This window comes from Lytechinus variegatus, chromosome 8 (assembly GCF_018143015.1).
Source record: "Lytechinus variegatus isolate NC3 chromosome 8, Lvar_3.0, whole genome shotgun sequence".
In the NCBI taxonomy this organism is placed as follows: domain Eukaryota; kingdom Metazoa; phylum Echinodermata; class Echinoidea; order Temnopleuroida; family Toxopneustidae; genus Lytechinus; species Lytechinus variegatus.
Window position 1 is genome coordinate 14,218,657 of NC_054747.1, and position 24,575 is coordinate 14,243,231.

The following is a 24,575-nucleotide window of genomic DNA, read 5'->3' on the forward strand; positions in this document are numbered from 1 at the left end:
TGTTACGTTAGAATCGATCAATATACCTAAAAATTTAGTTTCCTGTTTTTCGTGAATGGGCATATCATTGATATAAATGATATCGCAAAAAACGTGTTTAGAATTGATATGTTTAAAGTACATAAAGTTTGTTTTGTTTATGTTAAGGGAGAGTCTATTTGATTCTTTTCAACTCGGACAGTTAACGTACAAGTTTATTAATAAACAATTACCGTTACCTTTTAATAATATGTTTGTAAAAAATAATACAATTCATAAGCACTTTACTCGCCAGGCGAGTTCCTTTCATTTACCTCTGAATAGAACATCGTTTGCACAGAAGACATTTGTTTTTACTGGTCCAAAATTATGGAATTCTTTTTCAAAGGATATTATACAATGTAATTCAATACAAAATTTCAAAGGAAAACTGAAAAAATATCTTCTGGATTCATATTAGATTATCGTTATTTTTCCACAAAGTTATGTAACTCAGAACTTAATATGTAAATGTGTTTGTTAATTTCTCTTTGTATATATGTTTAATCGTTTTATGATTTCTGTATACAGTGTATACTGATTCATTAATTTTTATTTTTATTTATTTTTATTTTTGTTTATTTTTTATTCATTGTATTATGTATTGTTTATTTCTTTATTTTATCATATTTTTATTCATAAAATGTACTTATGAAAGGGGGCCTTCACCCTACAAGCTCTGCTTTTTAGTTGGTCTCCTTCTCTTTCGATTTCATAGCATTATTGTATTATAGAAATGATTTATGTATTATATTTTGTAAATATGTCTATTGAACTATCATTGTAAATGTAAAAAGATTGAAAGAGAAAATAAATGAATTGAATTGAATTTAAACCATAATGATAATTTCTTTAATTCTTGATTTAGAGTTGCGACAAGAATGTTTAAGTTCTGATGTGAATAAAATATGTTAGTGTCATCTGCAAATAAAACATATGTAAGTAAAGGTGATGCATTTATAATATCATTCATATATATTAAAAATAATAAGGGGCCTAGGATTGAACCCTGAGGTACTCCACATTTAACGGAACATATATTGGATGATTTTGATTTAAAATTAACAAATTGACGTCTATTATTTAAGTAGTCTGTGAACCAATGCCTCTAATTCCATATGTCTTTAATTTACACAACAAAATATGATGATTCATGGTATCGAATGCCTTCGATAGATCCATGAAAACCCCAATGGTGTGCTTTTTTTAGAAAGTGAATCTGTTATTTTGTCATATAATTGTAAGATTGCATAGTCAGTTGAGTGATCTTTCCTAAAACCGTATTGGTTGGGAATTAATAATTGAATTGTGTCCAGAAAAGAATATAGACGTTTATAAACAATTTTTTCAAGTATTTTTGATATGCTTGGTAGTAATGAAATAGGGCGATAGTTAGCAATATGGCGAGGGTCTTCTTTTTTGTATATGGGGATTATTTTTGCAAGTTTGAGTTGATCCAGGAAAATTCCCTTTGAGAGAGATAAATTGAAAATATGTACAAGGGGAGAAGCCACAAAATGAATTATTTGTTTTAGTAAATTCACACTGATACCATCATGGCCACAATATTTAGTAGATTTCAATGTTCGAACGATTTCTAAAATTTCATGAAGATCGGTAGGATTAAAAAATAAAGAATGTTCAGTATTGTTATGTAAATATGTAGAAAAGTCGTTGGCATTAGTCGCAATGCTAGATGCAAGGTTAGGACCAACATTGGCGAAAAACAAATTAAATGCATCAGCAATTTCGGAAGGGTTTTTCGTTGCATGTCTGTTTAGAAGGAAATCAACATTGTTAAGATCATGTGTTTTCTTCCCTAATATTTCGTTCACAGTGTGCCATAATGTTTTATTATTATCTTTGTTGTTTTCAATTTTGTTAGAAAAGTACGATTTGCGTGCCAAACGAATTATTGACGTTAATTTATTACGATATTTTTTGTATTTGTTTTTATGTTCTTGAGTAGGTGATTTCAGTGATATTTAATATAATCTATTACGAGTGAGTATTGATTTAATTATGCCTTCGCTGATCCACGGTTGTTTATTCTTCTTTTTATTTAGTTTAATACTTAACAGAGGTACATTTTTATCACAGTAATGACTAAGTTTATTTAAAAATACATCATATGATTTATTAACATTGTCTTCTCTATAGACATCTTCCCAACTCTCTGCACTCAAATCAGTTTTAAGTGTTTCAATGTTACGTTTAGTCTCTTTTCGTCGGGTAATATTTTCTATATTTTGTTGTTTTTGTGAATGTCTATTATCTTTACAAATTGTGAATATTGGTAAATGGTCTGAAATGTCATAGTAAATGATTCCATTGTTATTATCATTATTTAATAGACCTACATTGGAAAATATATTGTCAATGATTGTGTGTGTTGTACTTGTTATCCGTGTTGGTCTGTTAATGTGAGATTTAAATGAAAATGATGAAAACAAGTTAACAAACTGTTGGCCCAGTGGAGTATGAGGCATAGATATATCTATATTGAAATCGCCCATGAGATATGTATCCTTGTTTTCGTGTGATATGCATTCGAGACAAGATTCCAATTTATCCAAAAATATGTTGGCGATGTTATTTGGTGGTCTGTAGATAACGCCGACTATCTTATTTTTATTTTTATCATCACTAATTTCTATGAATAAGGATTCTATTCCTTGGAGGTGAATATCATGTCTAATTTAAAATTTAAATCATTGAGAATATAAAAAGCGACACCTCCTCCAGTTCCACGATTACGATCACTATGTTTAAATGTATAATTGTCAATGTTGAAAATGGTTGGGGTGGTTGAGTGTAACCAAGTTTCTGACATTGCGATAACAGAAAATGGAAAAGTATTCAATATAGAAAAAAATTCACTAAAAGTATCAAAGTTCTTTTGCAAGCTTCTAATGTTTATGTGCATAAAGCTAAGGTGGATTGGTTTGTCATTTTGGAAAGTGTTAAAAACTGAATTAAATTCGTTGACAGTATAGTATCTACACTGAAGTGTAAATACTGCATTATCCAATACGTCATCCAGGTTCATAAAGGGCATAAACTTGGGTTTGTAATACGGTGTTGAAAGCTTGTAGTGAAATGTGTGTGTGCAGGTGCAAGTGAGGGTGTATGTACATAATGAAAGAGTGTGTCCGATCATGAGCGCGTACATGTGACGAACAGACTCCGGGCTTTTAGTGAAAAAAGGGGGAGGGGTCACCCGGGATTTGTTAAACCTAGTATATTGAGCAAGGGTGTACTGAATGAAGTCATATGTCGTGTAGATTGACTTTGTATAAAAGAATCCAAATTCTAAGCAGACGTTACACAATGGAAATCCTCATTAGCACAAATGATACTGTTCCATGCAATAAATGCAACGATTGTAGTTGAAAAAAAAAATACGTAATGGACAGATGGACTATAGAAAGTCAAATACCAAACAACGATGATATGCCAAGAATCACATTCGAAAAGGTATTTGCGTCGCGATATGTGATGAGGTTGTTAACCTGTTCTGTAGATTACTGCGATAAAAAAAAGAATGTTTGATTAAATAAAAGATAGCTAGGCAGTTGACCAAAAGGCATAATTATAGAATGTATGTAATGCAACATATTGTAAATTGCAATCTGACTATTGTAAATGTCCCTATAGTTGGAATCACATGTATGGTCATAAACAACTGTTTAACAAAAGGTGAGTGATAAAGGTAAACGTATTAAAGTATGCAGACAGTTAATACAGGCAGCTTTGTACATTTATAGCAAAAGGCATGGATGAAATCAAAATAACATCCGAAAAAGGCTCTTATTTATATTATGTCTGTTAGATTACAGCGTATGTAATATGAATGTAAAGGGTTTGGATTTGTACAAGTATTCAAAAGGAGGCTTGCATAATGGCTTGAATAGAGCTTCATACAATATTGGCTATGGAATGCATGAAAGCGTGTGGCAGGAGTAAAATACACTCTGAAAAAATAATTGTTGACAAAATATTTATTTTCCTGATATTCAAAATGGCCGCCATAGTCCATTGTATACTCTATTATGTACAATAAAAATAGGGAAAACCAATTTTCACAAAAATGAGCAATAAAACCGCAAAAAATTGCGATGTATGAACGAAGTAATACATGCAAATCATCATTACTAACGAGATATTATGTCATAAATGGGAAAATGTCTGTATTTTGATATAAAAATGGTAGCCACTGGACCAAACAGTATTGCGTACAATGGCAATGGGGGCCGAAAAAATTCACAAGAGGGATCACAGAAATGCATATTATTAAGATTAAACGAGTGGAATATTGACTAAAAACATAATTGTTAAGGAAATATATTATTAATATGTCATGTATGTGATGAATGTTGTATTTTGATGTCCAAAATGGCTGCCAAAGGCCCTAAAAGTATTATCCACAATGAGACAGTGGGCAAATAAATCACAAGAGTAATCACTAAAATGCATATATATGTGATAAATTAATGAGATACTGTTTAAAAACATATTTTCTAACGAAATATATCATTCAGGTTAAAAGTGTGTGTTAAATACTGTATTTTTACTTTCATAATGGCCGCCAGAGACATTAACAGTAATATGCACAATGTGGGAAACCAATATTCACATGAGTGAACACCATAAATGCAGGTATTAGTGATCTATGAGTAAAATATTGTCTGAAAGCATAATTTATATTAAGCAGTTAAGAGATATCATTTATTCTGCCAGTTAGGTGATACTGTTATTGGAAAGTCAAAATGGCCGCTACAGGCCCTTATGATATTATGCACAATGTGAATTGGAACAAATTATTTCAGCAGAATTTGGCTTTGCTTGGCCAGATGGTGCCAGGTAAAAATGGCAGAGGTAATAATGGCAGAGGTAAAAATGGCAGAGGTAAAAATGGCAGAGGTAAAAATGGCAGAGGTAATAATGGCAGAGGTAAAAATGCCAGAGGTAAGAACAGCAGATATAAAAAGAGCAGAGGCATAAATGACAAGAGGTAAAAAATGGAAGACGTGCCAATAGCAGAGATAAAAGTGGTCGAGGTACACTATTAGATAAAACAATAGATTCTACAGAAGAAAAAAAAACAGGTTTCACAGAAAAAAAACAAAATAATTTTAAAGGAGGGTTTTCCACAATTTTTCTACAATTTTACAGAACAGATATGCTTTAAAAAAGGGGAAAACAGTTTTATATTAATAAATTTGTAAGGGCACATGCACAAAATACCAATTTTCTGTAAGTTTATACAAATGCATGCATGTAGGATTACACAGTGCATTAAGATTACAGGAGTTCTCCAGACTCTGTTGCAGGATTTTTTTTTATTTTTAAGTATAAATTTTCTAACAGTGTAAAAAATGGCGGAGTTGAAAATGGCAAAGGTAAAGATGGCATATAAAGCAAAAATGAAAGAGATATCGGATGCTGCTTTGTTAAAAAGCCGAGAAGAAAAAAGTTTTCACTCTAAAATCAAAGGGGATTTGGTCAAGGGGGAAATGACTTTAATAATTATTTCAACTATTTCAATTCAATTCAATTCAATTCTTTTATTTCATTTCCATTCAAAACATAATACAAAGTAATATAATCAATACAAATCAAATACAATTTTACAGAAGGGCATTCTTACTTCGTAAAAAAAAACAGTTTAATATAGAGCATAAATGGATATGGAAATGAGGAAGAAGTGAAGTTCTTTTGACTCAGAAAAAGAATTACAACAAAAATAATAACAATCAGATAATAAACAATGTTTTTTAGCATACCAAGCTAATTATACCAAGAGGGTGCTGCTTATGGTGTACAAAATACCCAACAGCACTTCCGCTTACAAGGGTTATGACCATCAAGCCGTCTATATCATATTGGATGCAATGGTAAAGAAGGTTCAGGGTCTTCTTTTATGCAAAGAATCTGAACCAGACGGTCCCCCTCGATCGACCCCAAATTGGTTTACCAGTCAAGATTATTATTGATTTTCATAATCAGTTACATATTCAGTGCCAAGCCTGGGAACGCATGCTTATTGTCATTCAAATATTTAAAAAGAATAGTACAGACGACGTTACAAATAAGGACATAATATTCAACCACAATCATTCGTGACAATTTCAAGGTCTAAGCTTTTCCCGCTATGTTCTTTTCCCACCCCTAACCCTCTCTATCTCTCCACCTCTCTTATGTCTACTCTTCCTCCTTTTTGTAACGGCAAAACTTTAGAGATAAAAAAAAACAGCTAGACAAAAAGTAATGTTATAAAATGATGAATGAGAATAGTGCAGTTTCATTTTGCTCCTGATGAATTGAATGAAAAAATATTTGTCGTTTGATTTCTTTTTAAAAAGCCTTCACGGTACACCTCCAACGAATTCGTAAATAGCATTGTTAGGCAGATATAGACATAATGATATGATGAAATGCCTAACCGTGACATGCACTTCTAATTTAATCTTTGTACATGCGGGGACTTTTTGACAATTCATTGCATCGGGGTTTGAGGCTGGCCATATTTTACCTAGAGCTGTCATTTTTACCTCTCCCATTATGACTTCTGCCATTTTACCTCTGCCATTTTACCTCTGCCATTTTTACCTCTGCCACTTTTACCTCTGCCATTATTACCTCTGCCATTTTTACCTCTGCCATTATTACCCCTGCCAATTTTACCTCTGCCACTATTAACTCCGCCATTTTTATCTCTGCCATTTTTACCTCTGCCATTATTACCTCTGCCATTTTTACCTCTGCGATTATTTCCTCTGCCATTTTTACACAGAGCCGGCCAGATGGTGATGTATGAGTAAAATATCGTCTGAAAACACGATTTATAACCAAATATATCATATCTTATGTAATTTAGGTGATAAATACTGTATTTCAACATTCAAAATGGCGACCAGTGGCATAAAGAGTATTATAATAAGAAATAAATAATAACGTTTTATTTACCCAGGGTAGCCACTTCAGTTAGGAAACTGCTTATGTACAAGGGCAATGGCCGGGGCAAAAAAGTGACAAGAGTGAGCATTAGAATGCATATAATTAAGATAAACTAGTGGAATACTGACTAAAAACATCATTGTTAATATGCCATTTATGTGATAAATGTTGTATTTTGACATTCAAAATGGCTGCCATCATCCCTATATTTATTATGTACAATGCGAATGGAGAAACTAATTTTCACAACTTTGCCTGCCTTGACTCACCTCTACAGCTTACTACACTGTTTTTACTGTTGAAGTCTAAAACTGTTATTGATTTGTTGTTCTTTGATTGTTAAGTGTTTTTTATTTTTATTTTTTTAAACACTCTCTGCAGCTCCTCACCCTCCCCCAATTTCATTTTTTTCTCTCTGTCTATAGAGTATTTCTTTCCCATGTACTTGATTGTATTTGTATTCCTTGTTATTGAACGCTTTTTATGATAAGTAATTTATTCACCTGCAGTAACTGTTCCAAACTTAAATCTCATCATGAAAATGCATTTTGTGATTCCTGCAATACTATATTATTCCCTTTTAACCATTATGTAAGCAATGAAGAATTTGTTTTCTCAATTTTTACTTTCTTTCATTTAGATAAGTCTATTGATGAGGACAATTTTCATGCCTTGGCTATTAATCCTTTTACTTTGAATGAATCTGAGAATGACTATAATGATATAAGTAGCTTTCAATCTCCATTTAATGTAAACAATGTAAACAATGTTTCCTGTAAATATATATTTTCTGATGAATTTATCCCTAAGTATCATTCTACTTGTGACAACTTTTCTATATTACATGTTAATTCCAGAAGTCTTGTTCGTAATTTTGACGACTTACAGCTTCTTTTGAAATCTCTAGATTATAAATTTACCGCTGTCGGGATTTCTGAAACATGGTTTCGTGATAATATTTCAATTGATATGTATAATATTGATGGATATTCCCTTGTTCACACTGATAGAGTTGGTAGAAATGGAGGAGGTGTAGCATTGTATATAAGAGATGGCATTGATTATAACTTGTGCAATATGATATCATTAAGTAAAGATCACTGTGATACTGTTTTTGTTGAAATTAATCAACCAAAAAAGAAATCTCTTGTAGTTGGTTGCATTTACAGAGTACCCAATACTGATATAACTTTATTCAACGAAACACTTTCAAATATTCTTACTGACATTAACTACTCAAAAAAGGACATTTATCTATTAGGTAATTTCAATATTAACTTAATCGATTATAACGTTGACAACAAGACAAATGAATTCTTAAATTATCTTTTTTCATGTGGCCTTTTTCCATCTATTAACAAACCTACACGGGTGACAAGGCACTCTGCTACGTTAACAGATTTTTACTAACTTTATTGATATGAACAATAAGTGTGGTGTAATTTATTCTGATATGAAAAAAAACCTGGTCTGAAATTGATAATATATTAGGTAAAAAGAAAGACTCATTTCCATCTCATATGTATTTTAACCATGAAAAGATTTTTAGTAAAACATCAATCAGTGAAGCTTTTAACAAGTATTTTGTTAATGTTGGTAAAACCACGCAAGGAAAGATTCCTAATCCCGTCTCTCATTTCACTGACTATTTATCAAACCCTGTACCTTCTTTATTCTTTAATCCCACTTCCAATACTGAAATAATTAATGTTCTGTCTTCCATGAAAACTTCTGCTTCACCTGGTCCTGACTCTATTGCTAGTCGTGTTATAAAGAAGTGTATTCATTCCATTGTAAACCCTCTTTGTTATATCTTAAATGAATCTTTATCACAAGGAATAGTGCCAGATAAGCTTAAGACTGCTTTAGTTGTTCCCATCTTTGAAAGGGGTGATCGACATGACATTGTAAACTCCCGTCCAATTGCTTTATTACCATTCTTTTCCAAGTTATTAGAAAAGTTAGTATATACCAGGTTGTACAAATTTCTAACAGTTAATCATGTTTTAATACCTCAACAATTTGGATTTAGGAAGAACTTTTCTACTGACCTTGGTGTCCTAAATTTATTTAACAAAATTTCAAAAGAAATAGATGATGGTAATTTTTTGCCTTGGTGTCTTTATGGATCTGTCTAAGGCTTTTGACACCATTGATCACCACATATTGTTAAAAAAAATAGAATATTATGGAGTTCGAGGAATTCCCCTTCAGTGGTTTCTTAATTATTTATTTAATAGAAACCAACATGTGGTGATTAATGGTGTCAAATCTCAACACAGAGACATATCTTGTGGAATTCCTCAGGGCTCTGTGTTGGGTCCCCTCCTGTTTCTTGTTTACATTAATGATATAATTAATAGCTCCCCAATTCTAAACTTTTCATTGTTTGCTGATGACACAACAGTCACATTATCTCACAAAAAATAAATAATCTTGTCTCATCAGCAAACAATGAATTAAGAAAATTAAACAATTGGTTCGTTTGCAACAAACTTTTTCTGAATTTAGACAAAACAAAGTATATCATTTTTCGAACTCGAGGCAGGAGGGACCCTCCTCATTCTCTAAATATTTTTCTTGGTGGACATAATATAAAACAAGTAAAACATTTTCAATTTTTAGGAGTAATTTTTAATGAACACCTCTCTTGGAAACCACATCTCAATACAATCTGTACCAAAGTTTGAAGATCTATTGGAGTTATTTCTAAAATTAGACATTTTGTTCCCCATTCAATTTTAATTACTCTTTATAACAGTATCATACTTCCTCACTTAAATTACTGTAACATTGTATGGGGTCATACATTCAAAACACACTTAGATAAATTAATAATTTTACAAAAGAAAGCAATAAGACTTATCTCAAATGCTCCTTTTAATAGTCATACAAAGCCTTTGTTTTTACAATCAAATTTATTAACTTTAAAAGATCTGATATTATTAAATTCACTAGTTTTTATTTACAAGCTTAATGCCAGAATCTTACCACCTCTCTTCAGTGACATTTTTGTTTCAAATTCTCAAATCCATTCTCATAATACTCGTCACAGCAAATGCCTACGCCCTCCATATGTTCGAACATCCATTGCTTTTAATTCATTTAAGACTTACTTCCCCAAACTATGGAATGAAATTCCAAATGATATAAAAAATAGTTCTACTTTATCAAGATTTAGATCTTTATGCAGGGCAGGAAAATGTTATTTTCTGTTTATTGATCGAATGCATATGATCTCACATCTTACATTAGTGCTGCCCCCCCCCCCCCCTTTAGCTCATTTTTTTTTTCTGCAGGAGTGTTTCTTTTAATTTTGATCTGGGATTTTTACTCCTTAATTTTGTCAATTGTAATGTATTAATGTATCGCGTGGTGACCCCTTTCATAAGCATTGCTTCTCTGGGGTCTCCGAACCATCTATTTGTTTGTTTGTTTTTTCTGATACTTTGTTGATACTGTATATTGTACTGTTTTTATCCTTTTGATGGTTGAATAAATAAATGAATTGAAAATTGAAAAAAAAATTGAAGAGTGAGAATCATAAAATGCATATGACTGTGAGAAACGAGTAGAAATATTGTTTTAAACATGATTTCTAACTAAATACATCACATATTGCTTATGGAGGTAATAAATGCTGTACTTTGAAATCCAAAATGGCTGCCATAGGTCCTAAAAGTATTATGTACATTGTAACATTGGACATACAATTTTGACATAATTTGGCTTTGTTTAACTCTAAATATTGCCTATAATTATGAATTCTGATGCAAGGGTGAAATGTTGTCTAAACCCATGGTTTCTAACAAGATATATCATAATATCGTGTATTAAAGGTGATAAACACTGCATTTTTAAATTAAAAATGGCCACCATAGGCCCTTATCGTATAATATATAATTTGAGTGTAGACAAATAATGTTCACAAAAAGGGCATATGGCAGCCATTTTGAATGTTGAAATACAGTATTTATCACCTAAATTAAATAAGAGATGATATATTTTGTTATAAATCGTGTTTTCAGACGATATTTCACTCATACATCACCATTTGGCCAAGCAAAGCCAAATTCTGTTGAAATAATTTGTTCCCATTCACATTGTGCATAATATCATAAGGGCCTGTATCGGCCATTTTGACTTTCCAATAACAGTATTCATCACCTAACTGGCAGAATAAATGATATCTCTTAATGTAAATTATGCTTTCGGACAATATTCTACTCATAGAGCACTAATACTCGCATTTATGGTGCTCATAATTGGTTTCCTACTTTGCATTGTGCACTACAGATGGCGGCCATTTTGAAAATAAAACTACAGTATTTAACACAAACTTTAAACCTGAATGATATATTTCGTTAGAAAATATGTTTTTAAACAGTATCCCATTAATTTATCAGATATATATGCATTTTAGTGAACACTCTTGTGATTTCTTTGCCCCTCTTTCTCATTGTGTGCATAATACTTTTAGGGCCTTTGGCAGCCATTTTGAAAATGAAAATACAATATTCATCACATACATGGCATTTAATGATATATTTCGTTAACAGTTGTTTTTAGTCAGTATTCCACTCGTGTAATCTTAATAATATGCCTGTTAGGGATCACTCTTGTGAATTTTTTTGGCCCCCATCGCCATTGTACGCAATACTGTTTGGGCCAGTGGCGGCCATTTTAGATATCAAAATACAGAAATCTTCCCATTTATGATATAATGAATGACATATCTCGTTAGTAATAATGATTTGCATATATCACTTCGTTCATACATCGCGATTTTTTGCAGTTTAGTGCTCACCTTGCGAAATCTAGTTTTCCTCTTTATATTGTACAAAATATACAATGGACTTTGGCGGCCATTTTGAATATGAGGAAAATAGATATTTTGTCAAAAATCATTGAATTTTTCAGAGAGTATCTCACTCCTGCCACACAATTTTATGCATTTCGTAGCAAATGTGCAGACAAGTTTAGGATTTTTATGGGTAATTTGCATATTTTGGCGGCCATATTAGATTTTGCCAATTTGCGGAAAATGCTCAAGGTTACACGAGTGGCATCATTCAGATTTGTAATCAGCACCCTCGAATTGACAAGAAACCATTAAAAAATATTGTATATATAAGAAAACAAGGTTACGCCTCTTCTATCCTGGACTATGATACTGGTTTGAACTCAGAATGACATGAATTATAACGGACACAATGCTCTTTATTACTTAAATAATTATGTATCAATTCAAGGGCAATGCCCCGTATTCCCTAAAAAAAAGATCATTTACTAAGCAATATGTCATGGTAAATACAATCAAAAGCCTTAAGATCATACTTCCAAACGTTATTTCATTATTATCAGTTGAAGAATCTATGAGAGCATGAGAAGTACAATGTTTTTCTCTACTTCCAAATTGTATTTGATGAAGTATATGTTGATTATTGAAATATTTTGTAATTAGCCTAGTATAAATACATTTCTCCAGCATTTTGGAGAAACAAGATGATAAGGAAATTTGCCTATAATTTAAGAAAACTTTTTTGGGGGCCAGATTTATATACAGGTATTAGTCGGCATATTTTACAACGATCAGGAAATATTCCTTCTTGAATACATAAATTAAAGATACAGCATAATGGTGTATATGAATATAAATAGTCCATTTGATTTTCAGCGGCAGATGCAATGGTAAGCATCTGTCGCTGAAAATCACTTACAAAAAAAACATGTAACGATCATAGAGATTTGTTAAGCAAAATTTCTAGTCATCATGTAAATAATAACTAAAACAAACTTTCAACAGTAACCTGTATTGGAATTCAACTCTTATTTACCATTTTTAAAACTAAATAAAAAAGGCACTCGAAAAAATAAACGAAGGTCGCCTTCGTGTAGGTATGTGTCTGAATTATATCTGCATCGAGCAGTATATTGAAATGAAATACCCTTAAAATTAATTTATCATTGTATCGTGTTTAGAATTAGTTATAAATACATCCCGAGGAATATATTACTTGAATAACAAACAGTGGAATCATCCTTTTATTTTTTAAATCTCTGGATTGATTTCATAACGAATAGTAGTCCATGAATTGTGTTTTTATGTATTGCGCAAGACCTGCGACTGACCCAAATGAACTTTGTAGAGTTGCGTGATGGAACTTTTTTGAAAGCAAACAAAGTTAGTCATTTATCATGTTTATCGGTAATGATATTACACTCTAAGAAATAAAGGTTCAAAATTGAACCCCGAAAGGTTGATGCAAAATCAGCACCCTATGGCTTCAAAAATTGAACCCCTGATTTGGAGTTCAAAAATTGAACCTTGCGGTTGGGGTTCATTTTTGCACCCTGCGGGCTCAAAACTGCACCCCTAGGGGTTCAATTCAAAATTTAGGGGTTTGGGGGTGACATGCGAAACTTCAAAATGTCATTTTATTCTTATTTTACACCCATTTTTATATATTTTTTTTCATTGTTAGGGCCTGTATTTGCTTGATATTTCTCTTTTTCATTCAAGGGTGGGCTTGACCTTTTAGAGTGTAGCTATTCGTCACATTATGGCTATAATTATACATGCATATGTTCGACCGTATGCCCGAAATAGATATGAAGCCTTGTAATTTATCATATAGATAAACATAGGACTGTAGTGTACGTTAGGAACAGTCAAAATTATTTACATTATTAGAAATCAAATCCAGGTTTATGGGGGGGGGGGGTTCACTGGTGCGGATGTTGTGTAGGCCTCCAATCACCCCTTCCGGTTTCAACGTGGAAAAAAGTGAAAAAGCAATTATAATATTCTTTATAATGATATAAAACCATAATTATTATCATTATACTCATACACACAACTATTCTTATAATCATCATTATGATTACATATTATATGATGTATATAATCAATCATGAAGGTCAATTGTTTTTACTCGCTTCGCTCCCTCTCAACATAAGAAATATGGAGGATATTAATTCAATAAAAGTATAATGCATGTGTACATGTTGTGTACACACATATCGAGATGGGGGCTATTAGCGCACCCCAATATATACACTCTAAAAAAATGAAGTGCTAATTCAGCTCTTAAAGAGCGTGTATAGTGACTGCACTTCGGAGTGCTGATTTTTCTCGTTCAAATTTGAACTAGACAAGTCAGCACTCCGAAGTGCAGTCACTATACACGCTCTTTAAGGCGCTTTTCCACTAGGGCCAGGACAGCGTCAGGACAAGGCGCGGAATGTAATAATTACAATCCGCGACCCTTCCGCAACCTGTCCGGACATTCCTAGGAGTGTCCGCACGCTGTCCTAAACCCTTCCTGGTGTTCGGGAAATCAAAATTTGTCCGCATCCAAATTTTGGTCGAGACCAAAATTTGGACGCGGATATTGAATTCCTGACACCTTCGGGACCCTGTCCTGACGCGGTCTTGTCCGCGCCCTAGTGGAAAACCGCCTTTAAGGCGGTTTTCCACTAGGGCGCGGACAAGACCAGGAAGGGTTGCGGAAGCAACTTTTGTCATTTCGGCATGCTGTCCGCAACCAAAATTCCGTAAAAGATTATGCAAATGATCTTGTCCTAGGACACAACCAGGACTGTCTGCGTATTGTCGTAGGACATTCCTGGGAATGTCCTAGGACAAAATTATCTAAATAAATTTGTCGGCGTTCGGTGCGGACAGCATGCAGATCGTATTAGGACAGAACCGGAGACATTTAGGACAACGTCACGAGTGGTAAATTCAAGGACTAGGACAATCGGACAACTTTCGAATACTCCATAAAGATTATCGTTCATATTTTTTTAAAAATGAATTTAGGGGTGTTATTTGGGTTTTCTTCGACTACAAAGACTATACAGTGCGTCCCAGAAAAGACGAAACCGAGATTTAGCGATTATTTATCATTACTTATTCATAAATAAAATAGACAAATGACCTAACAATTTAACCCTAAATAGACTGGGCTATTTCGATGCCTAAGAAGACTGGGGGGGGGGGGCTGATTCAGCCCCCCCCCCCCTTATGATCTCGGCCGTCGATCGCGCGATCGCGACGAAAATTGGCACACGCGTTACCCATGGCATTATCTACAAAACTATAACATCAAATTCTGCAAAAATCTCATGTTTGATTAATTATGCTAATTTATGCGTAAAATCATAAGTTTGCTGTAATTAATAAAATAATGCCCCTGAAATGCTAATTTTTGTTTCACATACTCTAGATAGGCATCTGATCAAATTTATAAAAAAAAATTTCAACATCACATTTATTTTCTTATGTATTCTATTGTTTTCTAAATTTCTTATGTATTTCTTTGTTTTTCGACTTTTGTTTTTTATTGTTTTTTCAATGGAAATTGTCGGGGACTTTATTTGGACCATAAAAAAGATAAAATTAATTGATTTTAAGCAGTAAAAGGAAAAATAATGATACATTTATGAATTTTGGTTAAAAACACTATTTGCATTGGATTTGTACACAAATTCACGTTTTTGAGTAATTTTGGGTGTGCATGCACTTACGAAATGTTGCATAATTTCCGAACCGCGTACCCGGGGGTCACAATTTTGGTCTCAAAAGTTGCGCGAGACTTGAAAGTAAAAAGTCAGTGAGTGACGCGGTCAAAAAATTTTGCGCGGCGGATTTATCGCGAAAAATGTCGAGGGGGGGGCTGATTCAGCCCCCCCCCCCAGTCTTTTTAGGGTTAAAGCTTATAATCTCCTCTTTCATCTGATATTTCTTAGATCATTTCTCATTCTCACATGAGTGAGCAAATACAATTTGAAGGATATCAAAAACTCATTTGGCAGGGGGTATCTGGGTTTCAAAAAGAAAACCACATTTTAGAAAAGTTCAATATATCCTCTTTAATTTGATACCTAAATTACAGAAAATGGTCAAGAAATAACAAAGTTCTGGTCATTTGAAATAAGGCTTGAATTTCAATAATTTCATAAAATGACGATGTTCTCCAGGCTGGCTTTCAAACTCACTCAACACTCCGTTTTGTTGACGATCAGCCTTCTTTTGTTCACCATGCGAAAGCTTCTGTGGGAAACCGGTGAAAACACGTTTATCTCATGAAATTATGGAAATACAAGCCTTATTTCAAATGACCAGAACTTTTTTATTTCTTGACCATTTTCTGTAATTGAGGTCCCAAATTAAAGAGCAGATATTGAACTTTTCAAAAATGTGGTTTTCTTTTTGAAACCCAGATACCCCTCGCCAAATGAGTTTTTGGTATCCTTTCTTCAAATTGTTTTTGCTCACTCATGCGTGAATATGAAATAAGCTAAGTAATATCAGATGAAAGAGGAGATTCTAAGCTTTAAATTGTAGGCCATTTATCTATTCTATTTATGATTAAGTTATGATAAATGATCGCTAAATCTCGGTTTCGTTTATTCTGGGACGCACTGTATAGGATTTTCTTTTATTTCAAATAAAATTGCATACAGTAATGGACATCCCAGGGAGACAGCTAGGGCGACGCGAACCCTCACTTTTTGGAAGGGGGGGGTATTTGATATCGAATGCCCCCCTTCCCAATATTTGGAACGAGCAAAAGAGGAAAAAAAATGGAGAGGGAAAAGAAACAGTAGGGAAAATAGAAGAGAAAATGAAGAGGAAAAACAATAGGAGAAAGACGAGTGAATTAAAAAAGATGAGGGGGGTGGGGGGATTTCATGTCACTATGTTAAATTTTCGCTCACGCTTTGTACTCGCATTGCCTAATCTATGAGATACATAACTTGCTCAATAGACTTATATTGAGTTTAGAATATAGAGTTTTGAAGTAAATATACAAAACATTTCTCGGACATTAAGTTTGCAATTTGTTTGATTTACAAATAGAGTTTATAGTTTTCTGAAAAATAACTATATTTTATTGTCTAAATATGAAGACTTTGCGCGCTAGCATTATTTGATTTGTCAAATAACTATTCTCTTCGCGTATTTTATATTTTTTTTGAAAAATATCCCCTTTTTAGAATGGTCTGATTGTAAATAGTATCAGCTAAAGCTGATCGCTTGCATTTTGATTGGGGATTTATGTATACCTGTATCAATTGTAACAAATTATTTTAAATTCCTCGACAGTTTATCAAAATTTTCGGCTTGCAATTTGCGCTCGCATTATTTGTGTTAGTAATATATCAACCCATGCATCCTATTCATGATTACAAAATGTCCAGTTATCTGACCTTAATATCAATTTCACGCCCTCTTTGGGCTTATTAGATTAATAATTAATATAATAACATTTTAATGATTTCCTAATAATCATTTTCCTTTTTTTTCAGAATGGAATATCGACAAGTTTCATCTCTCGCTTGGGAAGATAGTCATCATGTTATGATATTTGTCCTATTTATAAAGTCAAGCGTTGCCTATACGGTCCTTTTTCTTTTCAGTTGAGTACATTAGAATAATCTAGTTCATAATCAAACGTTGCATGAAACATCTTTATATGTTCAGTACAGAACAAACTAATCTGCTCGCATCATTGCCAGCTTAACTATTGCAAGAAATATTTGAAAAGTCCACTTTTCAGATCAGAAGATAATGCTTGAAATATTCCTCCTTCGTGCTTCGCGCTCGCGTAATAATATGTTCAAAACACTGCTTGAAATATTAGGTTCTCAGGTTTGTTTAGTGATATACTATTAGGCCCCTTGACCCCGTACTTCTTTACTTTTTGTAATTTTCTTGTCTTGTATTATCCCGTTGCCCCATCTAGTGCACTGACCACAAATGGCTTTTGCTACTTGTGTACTCGTTCCATACATATCAGCATTGGATCCACACATTCATGAATCACTCCGCCTGCCTTCCTATTCCAGTCCGAACCTTCCTGAAACAGTCCGCTTGCCTTCTTATTCCTGTCCGCACGTTCCTGAAACTGTCCGCTTGCCTTCTTATTCCAATCCGCATGTTCCTGAAACATTCCGCATGGCTTCTTCTTTCCTCCTTGAAGCTGACCTGATTGCGGATGGTTTCCAGAAGACGCGGAAGGGTTTAGGAAGGGCAAGACATCATCAGGACAGAGTCCCGAAGGTGTCAGGAATTCAATATCCGCGTCCAAATTTTGGTCTCTACCAAAATTTGGATGCGGACAAATTTTGATTTCCCGAACACCAGGAAGGGTTTAGGACAGCGTGCGGACACTCCCAGGAATGTCCGGATAGGTTGCGAAAGGGTCGCGGATTGTAATTTTTACATTCCGCGCCTTGTCCTGATGCTGTCCTGGCCCTAGTGGAAAAGGGGTATTAAGAGCTGAATTATCACTTCATTTTTAGAGTGTATATATATATATATATATATATATATTTATATATATATATATATATATAAAATATGCTGAAGATAAATGGTAATGCTTTTAAAGCCAATATAGTTTTTATTTCCTCGAATTTTCGACGGACCTCCGTCTTCTTCAGGAGTATATAAATCACAACTGATCTTTAATTTACCAAATAACCCTCAACTTTGCAAGTACCAAACAAACAAACCTGAAAGAAATTGGACGGCTAATTCCAGCCCACCCTAATTTTCATACCCTTTGTTTCAGTTGGCAGTGCTCGCTCATACATGATTAGTTTTTCAACTTTTTGGTGTCATTTGAAAGTTGACATTACTGGCTTTCCATATCTATAAGTATAAGTATTTTCCCCCAAAGTGCTACATTTCTTATTTGGCAAACATTTCAAAAGTGTATATTTTTTTTTTTGGGGGGGGGGCACGCATTGTATATATATATGGTCACATGTCATAAGGTGGTCCAATTTCGCGAACAGGGTAAAAATGGTCAAAAATTTTATTTTTTGATATGTTATAGCTATTACCATTCCAATAATGAAAAAGTTTTAAGTCTCAAATATCTTTATTTTTCCTTAAAATGACTAATTAACAGCTAGTTATTACATAGACGTCAATGTAAAATGGTGTCAAAAGTTAATGCAACATTGGATCACCCTAGAAAATTGCCGTTATACTCTTGACCATCAATAATTAAATCTGTACCAAAAATCGAATAATTATCTATTATTGTAAGCATATTAATTATACTAATTAATTAAAAGTATTTAATTTCACATTTTTGCCCCCAAAATACCTGTCACTGTATTCATATGCTTGGCAAAATGACAACATCATGGGTAGAAATGTTTGTTGCAATGATACACAACATATGTACTAAAAATTAAGATTACAAATTAGATAATTAACCAAATCTCTCCGGTTTACTAATTGATTAGGTTGCAGATCAGAGCTGACATACACATGTATTCTATGCACTGCATATTTTCAAAATTGTCAAATTTTTATGACATTTTAGTTGTTCCCTGCTTTAAAACGCCCAGAAATAAGAGGATAACAGTCATATTACATATTATAGTTAGTTGTTAATTAGATTTAATTTATATTTTATCATTTACCGCATCCACCGGCTCCGCCACCCCTGTTACTTAAAATTTAATGTGCTATTGTTTTTGTTCCTGATATTGTATTGATCTAATTCATAGTAATATATTTAGCCTATAGTTCTAGCTTCAAGATGAGATATTACTCAATAAATTTGGTCAAGATGCTGTGATGTAGCAACAATTTATCCATGGCACCGTGTGGAAAATTGTTCATACACCACCCTTTTTGCATACACAACTTATGAAATGCGACCATATATATATATATATATATATATATATATATATATATATATATATATATATATATATATATATATATATATATATATATATATATATTTATTTATTTATATATACATGGCTTATTATTATTATTTTATTATTTGGAGGGAGAAGACGTGTTTTTGCCTTGCTCTGAATATTGTCAACAAACAGCAAAAAGCACTTGGAAATGACTTGTAAATTTTACATCGTGTGAAAGCTGATTGGACACCAAAGCCAGTGATGTGAATGTTATCGTTTTACTTTTGGAAACTGTGGCATTATTGTCGTTATGAACGTTTATTTTCTTCAATTTTAATATTCAATATTATTTGAAAATCAAAATCAATCGCAAGATACCAACGCGCATCACCAAGAGTCTAAGACGCATATGGCTTTACGCAAAAATAAGGCATCTTTGAAGCGCAACATCCATCTCAATCCATCTCATCCAAATCAGGTCGGGTCTGTGTGACGTCATCGATATACGGAGTATGCCATGACCTATTTTGTATTTGCGGATTGGTTTGACAAAGGAATTGTTTACATAAGTGATTTATAAAATCCTCCCCTCCCAGGCTATTAACTTTTCGAAGAATTTATTAGCCAAAACGATAGGCGTAAATAAAACTCTTTAATGAAATATATACCACATGATTTCTTGGTTACCTCCAATTACGCTCCTGGTGGTCTATTTCAGGAAATTAAAGAACAGCTCCAGAAGTTAAAAAAAAAAATCAAAAATATAGTTACAATACTTGGCGAGACACCACCCTTCCTGAACGTCAAATTTCATATTGGAACGCTCTGTCGGATACTGACGGAGTTGATTGGGAAGAGATTCACCTTAATAATTTAAATCCACTTTAAGCACACAAATTCGTTCTTTTTATTTTAAATTATTCCATAGAGTAATAGGTTTAAACGATTTTTGTATAAAATAAGGAAAAAAAGATTCCCCAAATTGTTGTTTTTGTGATACAGAGCCTGAAACCTATATTTACATTTTTATTGAATGTCCCACTATGAAATGTATATGGGAAGAAACTCTCAAGGTTATCACCCAGAAAACTAATAAGATGTTAATTATCTCTTCATTTGAGAAAATGTTTGGTTTACTTTCTGATAGATTTCTTTCATATTTATTTCTTTTGCTCAAATACTATGTTTACATTTGTAAATCCAGGTTAATTTAATTTTCAGCATGGTTTTAAACGTTGAAGAGTGTAGAATAATTGGTTGCATTTCATAAGTTGGGTATGCAAAAAGGGTGGCGTATGAAAAATTTTCCACACGGTGCCATGGATAAATTGTTGCTACATCACAGCATCTTGACCAAATATATTGAGTAATATCTCATTTTGAAGCTAGAACTATAGGCTAAATATATTACTATGAATTAGATCAATACAATATCAGGAACAAAAACTATAGTACATTAAGTTTGAAGTAACAGGGGTGGTGGAGCCGGTGGATGCGGTAAAAACTAACTATAATATGTAATATGACTGCTATCCTCGTATTTCTGGGCGTTTTAAAGCAGGGAACAACTGAATGTCATAAAAAATTGACAATTTTGAAAATATGCAGCAATGGAATACATGTGTATGTCAGCTTTGATTACTTTACGAAATTCTGTCCAATGTAATTGGAACTTGCTCTGACGGGATGAGCCTTATTTCTTAAATAAAGGTTTGAGAAATTCACGCTTCCATGCCTATCGTTATTTCGCTGTACGGAGCTACACGAATGCATGGTCGAAAGAGAAGGAGTACTACAATAAAGTGTTGATACTACTGTTGGTACTAAGTACTGATTTGAAGGAGTGAGAATAATTACTTCACTGAAATACAGAAAAAAAATGAACTTACCGAAATAGATAATGGAGATACAGGAATTGTTTAAGTCAGAAGTGGAAAAAGAAGAATATTACACCAACTGCTGGTAAATTGCAACCGAAACGAACCAGTTCGTCAGGAAAGAAAGTCAGTTCAGCTACAATATGTTTATCAATTTATATATATATATATATATATATATATATATATATATATATATATATATATATATATATATATATATATATTGTAAAGAAATGGATGAAGAGAACAATGGTAGGCGTAGCTTAAATTAAGGTTCCCCAGAGCTATCTACCCTTTGGAAAAATTGGTGATGCTGAAAAAATGTCTCTGCCGGGAATCGAACCCGGGCCCCCAGCTTTTAACGCCGGTGCCTTAATCACTAGACCACAGAGACGGGTTAGTGGCTAGGCGACCCTGATCCAATTGACCGTCAGATAGACAGATTTTCGACACCATACCAATTAGTCCAGGATAGGCCCCATAGAAACATGACCAAACCTTGTTGTTTTTTATATATATACAATATTTTTTGATGGTTTCTTGTCAATTCGAGGGGGCTGATTACGAATCTGGATGATGCCACTCGTGTAACCTTGAGCATTTTCCGCAAATTGTCAAAATCCAATATGGCCGCCAAAATATGCAAATTACCCATGAAAATCCTAAAATTGTCCACACATTGGCTATGGAATGCATGAAAGCGTGTGGCAGGAGTAAAATACACTCTGAAAAAATAATTGTTGACAAAATATTTATTTCCCTGATATTCGAAATGGCCGCCATAGTCCATTGTATACTCTATTATGTACAATATATGTAAATAGGGAAAACCAATTTTCACAAAATGAGCACTAAACCGCAAAAAATTGCGATGTATGAACGAAGTAATATATGCAAATCATCATTACTAACGAGATATATCATTTTTCATTTATTTTGTCATAAATGGGAACATTTCTGTATTTGGTATCTAAAATGGCAGCCACTGGCCTAAACAGTATTGCGTACAATGGCAATGGGGGCCAAAAAAATTCACAAGAGTGATCACTAAAATGCATATTATTAAGATTACACGAGTGGAATACTGACTAAAAACATAACTGTTAACGAAATATATCATTAATATGCCATGTTTTGTGATGAATGTTGTATTTTGATATTCAAAATGGCTGCCAAAGGCCCTAAAAGTATTATGCACACAATGAGAAAGAGTGGCAAAGAAATCACAAGAGTGATCACTAAAATGCATATAAATGTGATAAATTAATGAGATACTGTTTAAAAACATATTTTCTAACGAAATATATCATTCAGGTTTAAAGTGGATGTTAAATACTGTAGTTTTACTTTCCAAATGACCGCCAGAGACATTAACAGTATTATGCACAATGCAAAGTGGGAAACCAATATTCACAGGAGTGAGCACCATAGATGCAGGTATTAGTGATCTATGAGTAAAATATTGTCTGAAAGCATAATTTATATTAAGCAGTTAAGAGATATCATTTATTCTGCCAGTTAGGTGATACTGTTATTGGAAAGTCAAAATGGCCGCTACAGGCCCTTATGATATCATGCACAATGTGAATTGGAACAAATTATTTCAGCAGAATTTGGCTTTGCTTGGCCAGATGGTGCCAGGTAAAAATGGCAGAGGTAATAATCAATGATAATGGCAGAGGTAAAAATGGCAGAGGTAAAAATGGCAGAGGTAAAAAAATGGCAGAGGTAAAAATGGCAGAGGTAAAAATGGAAGAGGTAATAATGGCAGAGTTAAAAATGGCAGAGGTAAGAACATCAGATATAAATGGAGCAGAGGCATAAATGACAAGAGGTAAAAATGGAAGACGTGACAATAGCAGAGGTATTAAATAGTGGCCGAGGTACACTATTAGAAAAAACAGTAGATTCTACAGAAGAAAAGTAAAAAACAGGTTTTACAGAAAAAAACAAATAATTTTGAAGATTATAATAACAGGATGGTTTTCCACAATTTTTCTTCAATTTTACAGAACAGATATGTTTTAAAAAAGGGGAAAACAGTTTTATTACAATAAATTTGTAAGGGTACATGCACAAAATACCAATTTTCTGTAAGTTTACACAGTGCAGTAAGATTACAGGTGTTCTCCAGACTCTGTTGCAGGATTATTTTTTATTTTGAAGTATAAATTTTCTCACAGTGTAAAAAATGGCGGAGTTGAAAATGTCAAAGGTAAAGATGGCATAAGCAAACATGAAAGAGATATGGAATGCTGGTTTGTTAAAGAGCCGAGAAGAAAAAAGTTTTCACTCTAAAATCAAAGGGGATTTGGTTAAGGGGGAAAATGACTTAAAAAATTATTTCAACTACATGTAAGTGAAGTTCTTTTGACTCAGAAAAAGAATTACAGCAAAAATAATAACAATCAGATAATAAACAATGTTTTTTTAGTATACCAAGCTAATTACCAAGAGGGTGCTGCTTATGGTGTACAAAATACCCAACAGCACTTCCGCTTCCAAGGGTTATGACCATCAAGCCGTTTATATCATATTGGATACAATGGTAAAGAAGGTTCAGGGTCTTTTTTTATGCAAAGAATCTGAACCAGACGGTCCCCCTCGATCGACCCCAAATTGGTTTACCAGTCAAGATTATTATTGATTTTCATAATCAGTTACATATTCAGTGCCAAATCTGGGAACGCATGCTTGTTGTCATTCAAATATTTAAAAAGAATAGTACAGACGACATTACAAATAAGGACATAATATTCAACCACAATCATTCGTGACAATTTCAAGGTCTAAGCTTTTCCCACTATGTTCTTTTCCCACCCCTAACCCTCTCTGTCTCTCCACCTCTCTTATGTCTACTCTTCCTCCTTTTTGTAACGGTAAACCTGGCAAAACTTTAGACATAAAAAACAGCTAGACAAAAAGTAATGTTATAAAATGATGAATGAGAATAGTGGAGTTTCATTTTGCTCCTGATGAATTGAATGAAAAAATATTTGTCGTTTGATTTCTGTTTAAAAAGCTTTCACGGTA

The 24,575-nt window shown here is 33.2% G+C and overlaps 1 non-coding gene across 1 annotated transcript; it reads right to left on the reverse strand.

Moving 5' to 3' along the window:
* Positions 1-21,864: 21,864 nt before the first annotated feature.
* Positions 21,865-21,936, reverse strand: TRNAL-UAA. Its single transcript has one exon. It is a non-coding gene; the product is annotated as a tRNA-Leu (tRNA).
* Positions 21,937-24,575: the final 2,639 nt, after the last annotated feature.